Here is a 13,106-nt window from a genome sequence, read left to right as displayed (position 1 = left end):
ATTTTGAACTCCATTTGGAATTGAACCAAATATGGCACACAGAACTCCCACGATGAACAGAAAATATATATCAATGATTGGTTGGGGGGGGGGGGGGCAAAATACTGTTTGCTTACCATTGAAAATTACCTAGGGCCGCCTCTGCCTGCGGAAAGCTGGTAAGTCCCGCAAGGCACGGGCTTCAGGTGGCAGAGTATTCCAGAGTGATGGTGCCACTGCTGTGAAGGCTCTGCGTCTGGTTGCTGTTAGACGCAAGGTCTTGACAGTGGGGACTTCCAATAGATCTTGGTCCTCAGAACGGAGGGATCTCGGGTTGGTAGGGGGTGAGACGATCCCTCAGATACATCGGCCCCAGACCATGCAAGGCCTTAAAGGTGAGTACCATCACTTTGAAAGTGATCCGGTGCTCAATTGGTAACCAATGCAGCTGTAGTAAGATTGGTGTTATGTGGCATCTCATCAGAATTCCCGCAAGAAGCCGAGCAGCTGCATTTTGTACCAGCTTGAGCTTCCGGATCACCGACAGAGGAAGGCCAATGTAGAGGGTGTTACAGTAGTCCAGTCTTGAGATGACCGTAGCTAGGTCATCCCTGGACAGGGAGGGGGCCAGCCGTCTAGCCTGCCGCAGATGAAAGAAGGCGGTTCTGCTAACGGCGGAGACCTGGGCCTCCATCGTCAGCAGAGGGTCCAAAAGGACTCCCAGACTCTTGACCAACGAGGACGGGCATAGTACCTCACCATCCAGGGTAGGCAGATGGATATCCCCACTGCCCGGTCGACCCAGCCATAGGATCTCCGTTTTTGCTGGGTTCACCCTCAACCTGCTGGCACGCAGCCATCCAGTAACGGCCTCGAGGCACTGATGGAAACAATCGGGTACAGAGTCCGGTCGGCCTTCCATCTTCAGCACAAGCTGAGTGTCATCGGTGTACTGGTAACACTCAAGCCCAAAACCTCGAACCAGCTGAGCAAGTGGTCGCATATAGATGTTAAACAACAGAGGGGAGAGAATGGCCCCCTGAGGAACCCCACAAGATAGAGGGGACCTCTCAGAGACCAGGCCTCCCCTCTCCACTCGCTGTCCACGGTTGTGAAGAAAGGAGGACAGCCAGTTTAAAGCTGTCCCCCTGACTCCAGCAACAGCAAGGCGGTGGGTCAAAAGATTGTGGTCGACTGTGTCAAATGCTGCTGTGAGATCCAATAACACAGTTAATAATACAGTTCCTCATCTTTTGGTGTACCCCAACCACAAAATTATTTTCGGTTCTACTTCACAACTGTAATTTTGTTACTGTTATGAATCGTAATGTCAATATCTGATATGAAAGATGCATTTTCACTCACTGGACCAAATTTGGCACAAATACCCGATAACGCCTCAATTTGAATATTGGTGGGGTTGGTGGGGTTGATTTGATCATTTGGGAGATGTAGTTGCTGGGATTTATAGTTCACCTACAATCAAAGAACATTCTGAACTCCATTGATAATGGAATTGAACCAAACTTGGCGCACAGAACTTCCATGATCAACACAACATACTGGAAGGGTTTGGCGGGCATTGACCTTGAGTTTTGGAGTTATAGTTCACCTACATCCAGAAAGCGCTGTGGACTCAAACAGTGATGGATCTGGAGCAAACTTGGCATGAATACTCTGCTGTAGTAGAGCCTGTTGGCAACTCTGCAACTGGTAGTAGGAGTGTCAGAGGAGGGAAAAGAGGTATTCAGGAGTTAGAGGAGGAACAGCAGAGGAAGAGGATCCGGGAGATACTTATGTCATCCACTGATGAAGAGTCCCTTGAAGGGTTTTCCGAGAGTGAAGTGAGTGAGGAGGAGGAAGGAGATACAGTGGATGTGAATAGGGGAACTAAGAGGATTACTCGGGAGCAGGAGTCAGATGAGGAGCGTCAAAGAAAGAAGATCCGGAATATACTCCCACGGAGGAAGAGGATTTCATGGTTTTTTTTCTGGGAATTATAGGTCTGGGGGTGATGGGGATGAGGAGGAAGCACTGGATTGGACCAAGGTACAAGAGGTTCAGAATGTGTGTACTCAACCAACGTCTAGGGCAGTGTTTCTCAACCTGGGGGTCGGGACCTCTGGGGGGGGGGGGTCGTGAGGGGGTGCCAGAGGGGTCGCCAAAGATTATCAGAAAACATAGTATTTTCTGTTGGTCATGGACGTTCTGTGTGGAAAGTTTGGTTCAATTCTATCGTTGGTGGGGTTCAGAATACTATTTCATTGTGGGTGAACTATAAATCCCAACAATTACAACTCCCAAATGGCAAGGTCTATTTTCTCCAAACTCTACCAGTGTTCACATTTGGGCATTTTGAGTATTTGTGCCAAGTTTGATCCAGATCCATCATTGCTTGAGTCCACAGTGTTCTCTGGATGTAGGTGAACTACAACTCCAAAAACTCAAGGACAACATCTACCAGACCTTCCCAGTGTTTTCTCTTGGTCATGGGAACTCTGTGTGCCAAGTTTGATTCAATTCCATCATTGGTGGAGTTCAGAAGGCTCTCTCATTTTAGGTGAACTATAAATCCCAGCAACTCCAGCATTACCAAATGACAAAATCAATTACCCCCAACCCTACCAGTATTCAAATTTGGGCGTATCGGGTATTTGTACCAAATTTGGTACAGTGACTGAATATACATCCTGCATATCAGATATTTATATTACGATTCATAACTGTAGCAAAATTACAGTTATGAAGTAGCAACTAAAATAACGTTATGGTTGGGGGTCACCACCACATGAGGACCTGTACTAAGGGGACGTGGCATTAGGAAGGTGGAGAACCACTGGTCTAGGGACAGATTTGTGGGGTTTTCTGGTGGTGGGGATTGGCAATCGGGTGATACCGTGGAATCCTGGGGACAAGAGGTGGAAGAGTTGGAGGGATGGGCATTGGCGCTCAGCTGTGGAAGCTAAACTAGCTGAGAGTGATGAGGACGGGGTGGAGGGAGGGCAGTTCATCATCGGATGATGAGTTGTAAGATAAAGGTAGGCACTGAAATGGTAGAACTTTGCAGTAGGCAAAGTGTTGGTTTCGTGCCTTGCGTCTTGTCGCTGCCGCTTTCTTGTTGGGCTTGGGTCCTGGATCTACAGGTTGCTGTTTTGCTTCGTGTTACTGACCGGCTTGGATTCTCGTGAGTGTGGATTTCCCCTTTCCTTGACTTCAGACTGCTTTTGACGACGACGCTGCCTTGTGGATTTTGGAACCTTGCAACTTTTGACTTGGATTTCTTCGACTTTGGACTTCATTTGGACAATGACTTTTCTTCACGGCTTCTTGTTTGATTGTTTTCCTTTTACTGTGTGATTTTGTGGGATTTTGCGGAAGTTCTCCTGTTTAATCCAGATTTTTTTGCCAGGATAATGCGGATTATTGTCTTAGTTTGTTTTTCAAGCTGGAAATTGCTGCAACTTCTGAATTTTGACCAGAGGCACTGAAGTAAGTGTCTCTGAGTCTCTTTTTTCTATATAAATAAACTATAATAAACTATACTCTAATAAATAAACTATACTTTTGGACATACTCCTGAGTCTGGCTCTTTAAGGCGCCTGGGTTCCGACATAGTGAATATGCCCAAATGTGAACACTGGTGGAGTTTAATAATAATAATAATAATAATAATAATAATAATCTTTATTTATTTATTTGTCGTGTCAGAGCAACCAGTCCATTATATTACATTTCTAACAGAACAAAGCAAACAAACAGAAACATACAAAACTTGTGAGTTTGGTAGTTGGTTAAATGTCCTTTGACCGGTATCTGGCCACTTGGAGTGCCTCTGGTGTTGCTGCAAGAAGGTCCTCCATCGTGCATGTGGCAGTGCTCATGTTGCATTGCAGCAGGTGGTCAGTGGTTTGCTCTTCTCCACACTTGCATGTCATCGATTCCACTTTGTAGCCCCATTTCTGAAGGTTGGCTCTGCATCTCGTGGTGCCAGAGCGCAGTCTGTTCAGCGCCTTCCAAGTCGCCTAGTCTTCTGTGTGCCCAGGAGGGAGTTTCTCATTTGGTATCAGCCATTGGTTGAGGTGCTGGGTTTGAGCCTGCCACTTTTGGACTCTCGCTTGCTGAGGTGTTCCAGCGAGTGTCTCTGTAGATCTTAGAAAACTATGTCTAGATTTAAGTCGTTGACGTGCTGGCTGATACCCAAACAGGGGATGAGCTAGAGATGTCTCTGCCTTGGTCCCTTCACTATTGGCTGCCACTTCCCGGCGGATGTCAGGTGGTGCAATACCGGCTAAGCAGTGTAGTTTCTCCAGTGGTGTAGGGCGCAGACACCCTGTGATAATGCGGCATGTCTCATTACAGGACTTCCCCGTCGTGGCGAAGCTGCGACGGGGAAGGAAATTTGCCCCACTCACCCGAAGAAGAGGCTTGGAAAGTAGATCCGGCCGGATCTACTTTCCAGAGGGGGCGGAGCTACTCATACAGCTTCTGCCCCCTCTGCTTCAGTCTTTAGAAGACTTCGAGGGAGACGGACATGGATTTGGCTTTGGCGGTAGGAAAGGAAGGGGAGGGGGAAGGGAGGAAGGCAACAACAGCCTTCCCTCATTTTTCCCCTCTCCTTCCTTGGAAGTGTGGCGCTTATGGGCGCCTGCTTCATCTTTCTTATTGTTATGGGTAAGGGTCTTCTTTGTAGGTGCTGGCCCCATCTGTTGCTCGTTAACCGGCAACTGGGAGGGATCATCCCCTCTCTCTCTGCGCTATGGCCGCTGGCACGAGAACGCAAGCAATGGCACATAGGCAGCCGCAACCCAAGTGGGTCTCCTCATCGCCAGCGGCCGCAGCGGACTGCATGGCCGACAGTGCCGAATCCAGGGCCTTGGGGAGGCCAGTCATCGTCCTTTGGGTGGGGCAGATCCCGGGCGGCCTTTACAGCAGGAGGGCGGCCACTACACTATTTCTTCTGACTGCCCCGGCGGGGTCACGTGTTCTTCTCCCTCCATTGCCTGAGCCCTCTGAGTTCAGGGAGGGGCTGCGGGCAGGTCCCGCCGTTTGCCGTCCCCTCGGGATGGCAAATGGGGGTTAGGACATTCATACAAACAAACTAAAGTAGACTTATAAATAAGAGGAAATAATAGCAGGAGGCTATTTATTGACTCTTAGATACATTCCCTGGTCGGGCGAGGCCCAAAAGGTGCAATCACACCTCTCCTCCTTTATGGCAAACAAACTCAACACATACTTCCCACTAATTTTAAATTTTTTATGGTTATAATGTTTTAGTTCATATGTTTATCAATCCACCTTGGTGAAGCTGGTCTGATTCCCTCTGCTGAAGGGGAAAGGCGGGGATATACATGGATGAATAAATTACAACTAGAAAACGAAACTGGACATGCTGATCAGGCGGCCATTTTAGATGCTACTGACCAGGCCTCGTGGCATTTACAGGGAGCCACCATCTTGTTTTTCTTTCAAGCAGCCATTTTGTAGCTGTATGGCTCATACCGGCTTAGACCTTGCAATAAGGTGCAAGATGCTAATAAGAATATACAGAAGGACAGGAATAATAATAACAACAACAACAACAACAATAAATTCAAAAAAAAAATTTCAACCCAAACGACAGTGTTTCACAGGATATTAAATTAGGTTGCTTGTGAGGTTTCTCCCAACTTTAGGATACTTTGAACATGCTAGCCTATATATTAGATATGCTTATATCTAGATGCCTATGACGCCCCATTCAGTTATGCTGGCCACTTGATTGTGGTGGGGCCTATGGATAACGCTGACTCTGAGGCTTGTAAATTGAGATGATCATTACACCTTTACCCTCGACCTTACATATAGAGGACTACAATGAGATAATTAATATTAATAACAATAATAGTAAATAAAATAATATAGCTATATATATGTGTAGATAGATATGTACAAACATATTTGAGGAGCTCCCGGGGACACAGGGGGTAAACCCTTGTACCAATATTGGAGCCCCCGGTGGCACAGTGGGTAAAGTACCAAGCTGCTGAGCTTGTTGATCGAAAGGTCGCAGGTTCGATTCCGGGGAACGGCATGAGCTTCCGCTGTCAGCCCTAGCTTCTGCCAACCTAGCAGTTCGAAAACATGCAAATGTGAGTAGATCAATAGGTGCCGCTCCGGTGAGAAGGTAAAGGCACTCCATGCAGTCATGCGGCCACATGACCTTGGAGGTGCCTATGGACAACGCTGGCTCTTAGGCTTAGAAATGGAGATGACCACCACACCCCAGAGTCAGACATGACTGGACTTAATGTCAAGGGACTACCTTTGACTGAAGACCGACAGATCGCAGGTCCATATCCAGGAGGAGCACAGATGAGCTCCATTTATTCAGATCCAGCTCCTCATGCAGAGACAGGAAGAACCCCCCCCCACAATAATAATAATAATAATAATAATAATAATAATAATAAAACATCAGAACATCCGGGTGTCCCTGAGTAACGTACTGGCAGACAGCCAATTCTCTCACATCAGAAGCTACTTACAGTTTTACTCTTTTGGGACACTTTGTTGAACAACATGACAGTTATTTGCAAATATCTCTCTTTCCTATTTTGCTATAGGGATAGAACTGGATAGAGGTGAACACAACAGAAAGACCCTTCAATAGGCATTAACCAAACAGACAGTTCCAACATTCAGCATTGTCACAGGCGGCTGTGAGGCTCTTTCCCGAGTACAGCAGGTGATGGAAGCAGTGCAACCACAGGTACTACGATACTAAGAGACATACGGGTTGGCCTGAGGGACAATTAAGCCAAAAACAAACAAACAAAAACAAAACAAAACAAAACAAAAAAAAAAAAGGGAGAAAGAGAAAGAGGGCTAATTCTGACCGAAAATAACATAACACACACACTATCAACAGGCCCATCCACTATTTGGCAGCATCGGCTCATATAAGTCAACATTGATTACCTATAGCGGCAGACCCAGACTAAAAATCATAGGTCAAAAGGGGGGGTCATAACGACCAACCACTAGCTTAATGGGTCATTAATATTGGCTCAGCGAACTGACCTTCCCACCTTTACTACAGGGCTATCCTGGGGGTGGTTTTTCATTCGCCGCTTATTGGACAACGGTATCAGGTTGATAGGGTCATGGTTACACACTCCTATAGAGCGATTAACAGAGAGGGTCTATGTTAATAAATTACATGAAGTAAAAAGCAAATAACGATAAGATTAATTAACCGAAACGCTTCACCTGCTCTGATTTTCATGGATAAGACAAAATGCATATCATGGGCATATTAGATTAAAATTCAATACGGGCCAGGCCTTACTTTTCTCTACAGGTACGGTAGAAACGACATTGACAGTTCAGAGCCAGGTGCAGGCATTAGCACTACTGGGGGCACCTTTAAAAGGCTACAAAGCTCAGTACGCTGGTACATATTATAATTGAGCACGCTAGACAATTATGGCAATATTGATGGGGCCCTCAACGGGCATGACCTTAGCAAAGCCCCAGAGCGGTTTTTCTTTCCAATAGGGGCCCAGCACATTAAACCTATTCGGATAAGAACTCGCCCCCATACTTTTGCAGCCAACTATGCACGTAGTGGTTGCTGGGTGGTCTTGCTCCCAGATCAAAGGCCAGGACATTTCACAAAGGCCGCTGGCTTGCATCTCTAAGGACATGCTAACATTGCCCGCTATAAGATCCATGGCAGGGCCAAGGAAGCTAGAATGTCAAAACCTTTGTTACACCCAACAATCAGGGGGATAGCTATGTTGGATATAGTTCACAAAATACCCAGGGGATTTGCGCTTGACACCTTACGTCATCTTACAGGGACCCAGTTAAGGGTGCATTTAGATTATCTATGGCTACCAAGATGTTCGGCGCCTTTTACGGTTTTGTCCAGCAATTGCATTATTCCAAGTTCAGCTGTTCCGGTGGACATATGTGTCCAGGGATAACTAATTAACCAGATAACTTGGAGGATAGTCGAACAACATTAAGATTAGGATAGTTGCATGATGAGACCATCAACAACAGATGCGCTTATTGGATGTGACTTTTGGCTTAACAATAACGGAGGGCCCCAGCTTCTATTTTAACTTTACAAAATAAACATGACAAAGAGATTACGGGCTGCTGATAGTCAGCATCTACAACCCGGTAGCTTATTAAGACAACTAGGATATCAATAGACCAACTTTATTGCACGACATGAGCTGGGAGCCATGTAAACTTCGCGGTCACATCAATACAATTTCCAAACCAATTTGACTTCACTCGGAAAATCCAGTTTAGAGTCACCGTAACAACTCATCATATTAGAATAGCGAAGAACCTGTTGGGTGGTTACAACACCTATTAAAGTAAATGTGCCCATTCGAGAGTTAGGAACTATGGTGTGTTGTGCCCCACAATCAGCTCTATGTTTTTGGGATTATGCTATCCAAAGTCATTCGATGGACACTGGTGTGCTAATTAGGTCATTAACATTACACACCTTAAGTGATAGTTAAAGATCCTTCTATTTTAGAGTTCTTTCACAACAGAGGGTCAATTGACTTTTGGACTAGTGATTTTGGTTACTCAACTTATGCGGCTGCTGCAAATAATAGTGCCATGATACAAGCTAATTAACCCACAACATCTCGATCTTAAAGGACAAGGGGAGACATAACGATGTTTACCTTTCACTTCATGGTTCAACAGTTGGTTGCGGTAGATCACAATGCTACGTTAGACAATGGCAGAGTTGATACTCTTTTTGAACATTAGACCGTTAGACCGGTCGTTCCCAATTCAGATTGTCTCCCACAACATATATAGTCCTTCTCAAATGCGACAAGTAAAGTAGTCGTAGTCATAAGTTACTATTGGCAGCAAGGCACGAGTCTCTGATTTAAAAGGGGTCAAGAATTTTGTCGGAACTAGTCAAGCCTACTTGGCGGGGGTGTTGTTCCTTGTCCTTACCGTTAGCAGCGCAGTGGCCAGGTGCCGTAAAAAGGGGTTTTAGATCCTAACAATAATTACACTGGCCATCCGCATCGTCAGTAGGCCTAAGCGCAGGTTTTCCATCTTCATGCCAATGACTTTAAAAAGGAAAATGGCTCAACAAACAAACGCGGTAACCCGCGTGATCCTCAATTGATTTGATGCTTTGTTTAATTTTAATGGATCATTATTGGAACTACCCACGGTATTTATTCATACCAAAGTACCTGATCATACAATTTTATTATTGGCAGTTCGGCCCCCTTGGGTTTCCATATGGGGGTCAATAACAAAACCCTACAGGGTCTAGCCAACAAGGGATGAGCTGCCTGCAGTTGGGTCAAGTCAAGACTAACTGATCATAAGGTTTAAGCCCTGGCATTATTAAAGAAAAATAAGAATAATAATAATAAATTAATGGAGATACCGAGACTAGTCTGTTTCCAGTTTCGGCCAAGAATCAGTGCAACGCACACATCAAAAAAAAAAAAAAAAAAAAAAAAAAAAAAAGAAAGAAAGAAAGGAAGAAAGAAAAAACTTTTATGCTGTGTTGGCCATGTTACAAAGAGGCTGGTTAGCCTTGGTCGAAAGTGACACTCTGCTGGATACCAGCGGCCACATTGGTGCAGCCATGGGCCACAGGCAGCCAAACAAATATAACGAGAGTGAAACAAAATTTGGCGATCCTTTTCCAGATGCTGGCTAGTCCATTTTAGTGAGACTTGTTGTTTTTTCCAGATGCAGTGCGAGGGCACTAAACGACGTTACTGGCGGTTGCCATAGCTGTTCACCACAGCAAAAAAGAGTGCAACGTCAGGTGAACAGTTCCTTGGGGCCACCACCTGGGCCTCGCCTCCTTACATCCACCGATTCGAAAGACACGACGTCTTCGGAAGGAGGGATGGTCCCGTTATTGTTAATTTCGGGAATGTTGGTCATCCTGTGTCGATATGTTCATAAAGATATGAATGTTTGGCCCTGTAACAAGGCAGGGTCGTGTTGCTACAAGGGGTAGCTGAACACAAGAAACTAAACATTGTTGGCTCAGACAAATATGAGTTGGTCTGAGATGATCACATGATAAGTGGCCTGGCGGTGCCAAGGCGCATGGCGCAACTCTGTCCTATGTTTTTTCGGTACTACTTACCACACTGCATTGCACCACACCAGATTTGTTTACAGTCATGATTGAATGCAGCTACGATATGGAGAAGGGATAATTGGGGGCTGAATTTAGAGAGTGATTGGCCATATTCTAGAGGATTTGGTGGGGGATAGGGGCTAAGTGGACCCTTGCCCCTAATCTGTGGCGGAATTAGATAAGCAAATACATTTTGGTGTTCACCAAGGCAACCTTTGTTTGGGTCATTGGCGCAAACCCTCACTTGTGGTTCTTACAACCAAGGGGGGAATACGCAAATGACCTAGGAACGAGAGATTCTGACCTCAATCCCTTGGGGCAGAATATTCTTCGTTGTTGCTATAGAAGGTCACCCAGGATTACTTCACTCGGGGACCTGGTGTTTCGCCCAATTTCAGCCGAGGGGTAGGACGGGAAGGAACACTACCTCGGCTTTATTCCTCACCAATTCTTAGGTCAATTCAGGTTAGTGGAAAAACAAGTTTCCAGGTTAATTAGGTAACATTCAATAAAGTTGCCCTAGTTTACTCCATATCGTTGTCTGTGTCTCTTATTTCGGGGGTTGGAGGGCAACAGGACTTCCCCGTCGCGGCGAAGCTGCGACGGGGAAGGAAATTTGCCCCACTCACCCGAAGAAGAGGCTTGGAAAGTAGATCCGGCCGGATCTACTTTCCAGAGGGGGCGGAGCTACTCATACAGCTTCTGCCCCCTCTGCTTCAGTCTTTAGAAGACTTCGACCCACCCTCCCGCCGCTAACAGTATAATTTAGGTCGCCAGTAGGGGCCGGGTAGGAATTTTTTACCCTCTATGTTCTAGGTGGTTTTTTCGCCTACCCTATACTGTTAAAAGGCAAATTGGGAGCGCTGGGATTTAAATAGGCAACAGCGGAATTAGATAAGCAAATACATTTTGGTGTTCACCAAGGCAACCTTTGTTTGGGTCATTGGCGCAAACCCTCACTTGTGGTTCTTACAACCAAGGGGGGAATACGCAAATGACCTAGGAACGAGAGATTCTGACCTCAATCCCTTGGGGCAGAATATTCTTCGTTGTTGCTATAGAAGGTCACCCAGGATTACTTCACTCGGGGACCTGGTGTTTCGCCCAATTTCAGCCGAGGGGTAGGACGGGAAGGAACACTACCTCGGCTTTATTCCTCACCAATTCTTAGGTCAATTCAGGTTAGTGGAAAAACAAGTTTCCAGGTTAATTAGGTAACATTCAATAAAGTTGCCCTAGTTTACTCCATATCGTTGTCTGTGTCTCTTATTTCGGGGGTTGGAGGGCAAAGAGCCACATCCACTGTTTTAGCATGGTGAGATGTGTTCCACACTGGGCATGCATACTCAGCAGCAGAGTAGCACAGCGCAAGGGCAGATGTCTTCACTGTATCTGGTTGTGATCCCCAGGTTGTGCCAGTCAGCTTTCGTATGATATTGTTTCTGGCACCCAGTTTTTGCTTGATGTTTAGGCAGTGCTTCTTGTAGGTCAGAGCACGGTCTTTCTTTATATCCCGCCACCATCTATCTGAAGGGGACTCAGGGCGGCTAACGAGGCAAAGTCCAAAATAACAATACTGCAAAATAAAGTACAAGAAGCAAAAATACCATCTAAATAAACACATGAAATAACAAAATAAAATAAACAGTTCCAAATAACATAACAGAAAATAGAACACAGTGTGCGGGCCAGATGCACTAGGATACAACTGATAAAACTTTGGATGAGATAGGTGATGGGAGAATGTGTTTTTGAGGGAGGAGCTCAAAAGGGGTGAACAATGGGGGTGATAGACCTTGACATTTGGGAGTTGTAGTTGTTGGGATTTATAGTTCATCTATTATTATCAAAGAGCATTCTGAACCCCACCAACGATAGAATTGGGCCAAACTTCCCACACTGAACCCCTGTGGCTTGATGGGACTTGCTGGTGTGAGCCTCCCTCCAGCCTCGCATGCTCTCCCTCGCCCGCCCATGTGTACCATGCTACCATGCACCCAGCATGCCTGCTCTCCCCTCCCTGCTTGGAGTCTCAGAAACAGCTCCCCGCTTGCTGAGAAGCTGGCCAATCATAGTGGAGGAGGGCGTTTGGTGGGAGGATTCGCAGTCTGTTTCCAAAAAAGAAGAGAAGAACAGATGGAGAGATCTTCAGCCTTCTCTGCCATGGGGTTCCGAAGACCATGAGAAATATAGAGGCTGGATGGCCATCTGTCAGGGGTGATTTGAATGCAATATTCCTGCTTCTTGGCAGGGGGTTGGACTGGATGGCCCATGAGGTCTCTTCCAACTCTTTGATTCTATGATTCTATATGTTTTCTGATGGTCTTTGGCAACCCCTCTGAACCCCCCCCCCATTACCCCCCCAGGGGTCAAACAAGGTCAAACAAGGACATCTTCCCATACTTTGGAACGAAGATAAACTTTCTCTCTGGCTCCCTCTCTCTTTCTAGATCCAATGCTGGGGAATGTGTTCCAGTGTCAAGCACAAGAAGCTCTAGGATTCATCTACTGCAGTGCTTCTCAACCTGGGGGTCAGGACTCCTGCGGGGGTCACAAGGGGGTGTCAGAGGGGTCACCAAAGACCATCAGAAAACATAGTATTTTCTGTTAGTCATGGGAGTTCTGTGTGGGAAGTTTGGCCCAATTCTCTTGTTGGTGGGGTTCAGAATGCTTTCATTGTAGGTGAACTATAAATCCCAGCAACTACAACTCCCAAATGTCAAAGTCTATTTTCCCCAAACTCCACCAGTGTTCAAATTTGGACCTATTGAGTATCCATGTCAAGTTTGGTCCAGATCCATCGTTGTTTGAGTCCACAGGGCTCTCTGGATGTAGGTGCACTACAACTCCTAAATGCAAGTTCAATGCCCACCAAACCCTTCCAGGATTTTCTGTTGGTCATTGGAGTTCTGTGTGTGAAGTTTGGTTCAATTGCATCATTGGTGGAGTTCAGAATGCTCTTTGCTTGTAGGTTAACTATAAATCC

At 46.0% G+C, this 13,106-nt stretch overlaps 1 long non-coding RNA gene across 1 annotated transcript; it reads left to right on the top strand.

Moving 5' to 3' along the window:
- Positions 1-4,372: 4,372 nt before the first annotated feature.
- Positions 4,373-11,368, top strand: LOC137098003 (uncharacterized). Its single transcript, XR_010910538.1, has 2 exons — positions 4,373-4,528; positions 6,585-11,368. It is a non-coding gene; the product is annotated as an uncharacterized lncRNA (long non-coding RNA).
- Positions 11,369-13,106: the final 1,738 nt, after the last annotated feature.

This window comes from Anolis sagrei, chromosome X, assembly GCF_037176765.1.
Source record: "Anolis sagrei isolate rAnoSag1 chromosome X, rAnoSag1.mat, whole genome shotgun sequence".
NCBI classification, from domain to species: domain Eukaryota; kingdom Metazoa; phylum Chordata; class Lepidosauria; order Squamata; family Dactyloidae; genus Anolis; species Anolis sagrei.
The sequence above is the reverse complement of the archived record's forward strand: the minus strand, read 5'-3'. Positions and strand labels throughout refer to the sequence as shown.